Here is a 2,149-nt window from a genome sequence, read left to right as displayed (position 1 = left end):
AAGTGAGAAGCCTGCACCATAATAGCATGATAACAAATTGAAATTAGTTCATCTTCTCTTCTCTTATATTCAGTTAGTCTCAATTCTTCTCATCATTCAAAACGTACTGTCCACATTATATCCTAATTGCAGGGCACTAGTGAGATTCAGGCCCTTCGTCTTAACAAATATGACCAGCGAACCTACTCAAATGAACAATTTAAAGAACTGACCAATTTAAGGTTCCTTCAAGTAAATGGTGTGAATCTAGATGGAAATTTCTGGAACTTACTTCCTCAATTAAGATGGCTTTGGTGGGAGCGTTGTCCCTCAGATTTTGCAGCAACCAACTTTCATCCAGAGAAATTAGTCGTGCTCAATTTCTCGTGGAGTAGATTTTTGAGGACTGGGGAGGATGGGCTCTACTCAAGGTAAGATGTAGAGAAGGCATACATCTAAAGATTAATTGCATGTTGTTGAAGGTCCAAGAGCACCAAGTTCTCATTTCTTTCATTTGGAAAGTTATAATACCCTTCCAAAGATTAAGGATTTCCTATGAATAGAATAGGAATTTGTAGGTACCTAAAACCATAAGCTCATGCGGTTGATATATTGAATTGATAATATCTCACAACCGGTCATGTTTAACGTTAGAGGTTCTGGAAAGAATTAACTATATTAATCAAATATATTAAACGTATAACTACAATATTTGTGCCTATCTCGATTTTTTTAATTGAAATTGTTATTGTCTTTTAAGTGATCTTCTGCCCACTTAAAATTATGTCTTTTAGCAATTCTTCTTATATTTCTATGTCAATCTCCTTTCATGAGAAATGAAAAGTTACAACTATATAGGTATCGTTTGGTTACGTTCTTACAAAGATTTTAACTGCTTTTTACAAAAAAATACTACTTGAATGGTCATTGATAGAATCAATTATTTAATAAAAAAAAGTCAACATTACTCATTTAAAATCTTTAGGAATGATTACAAAAAATACTACTTGAATGGTCATTGATAGAATCAATTACTCATTGATAGATGTAATTATGTTGACAATTTGTTTATATTATTTACCATTGTAAAATCTTTAGGAATGATTGCCTGGACCCTCATTTAACCGTGATCAGGCTCTCCGCCTGTGATCCCTGATTGAGGCATGGTCGCTGGACTATGATACAAGGTCCAAAAATGTGGAAAAGAAGTTTTGGTGCCTTGAAAACCGAAGGCTTGTCATGGATTGAGAATGTTGTCTTAGTAGTTTTGTTCCGTAAACATTCGACCGATATTTGTGTGCGTAAGCATGGGTGCTTACACTTGGCTTAGTCAACTCCTGCTCATTAATTTGTTGTAGCTATGTGTGTCACAGTCTGGTAGGGAGAATTACCAAAAAAGTCCTAAACCTATTGCAATTATGCTAATTTAGTCCTAAACTTTTTTTTTTAGCCAATTTAGTCCTAAACCTTTTACAATTGTGTCAATTCAGTCCATCTGGCCAAAATTGGCCGGCCGGCGCTGACGTGGACCGGCGAACGCTAACGTGGCATTTAAAAAAAAAAAATTCGAATTTTTAATATTTTTTTGGAATTTTTTAATTCTTTTTAATTCTTTTTTTCCATCATCTTCTTCGCCTCCTGGCCGGCCGGCACGGGCCGGAGGCGAGGGCCGATGAGGTCAGCCTCGCCGGCCGGAGGCAAGGGCTGGCGAGGGCGAGGCCCCGCCAGATCTGGCGAGGTCAACCTCGTCGGCCACTGGCGAGGGTGAGGCCCCGCTAGATCCGGCGAGCTCGGCCCTCACCAGATCCGGCAGGGCCTCGCCTAGCCAAGGCGAGGGTCGACCTCGCCAGTGGTCGGCGAGGCGACCTCCTCAACGGGAGGATCTACGGTGGCCATCCTCTCTCTCTCTTGTTTGAAGTTGCGAGCGCTCGCTTGGAATCATTCTCTCTCGCCTCAATCCATGCCTTGCGATTGCGCCTCCGGAGTGCGAGCAAGCTCGCGGCTCCGATCGCCGCCGCATTGTGGACGGCGGGCGAGGAGCCTCGCCGGCCACTGGTGAGGTCGACCCCTCGCCTTGGCTGGGCGAGGCCCTGCCGGATCTGGCGAGGGCCGAGCTCGCCGGATCTGGCGGGGCCTCACCCTCGCCAGTGGCCGACGAGGCCAACCTCGC

The sequence above is a fragment of the Eucalyptus grandis genome, chromosome 3 (genome assembly GCF_016545825.1).
Source record: "Eucalyptus grandis isolate ANBG69807.140 chromosome 3, ASM1654582v1, whole genome shotgun sequence".
NCBI classification, from domain to species: Eukaryota; Viridiplantae; Streptophyta; class Magnoliopsida; order Myrtales; family Myrtaceae; genus Eucalyptus; species Eucalyptus grandis.
This window is presented reverse-complemented; position numbering follows the sequence as displayed.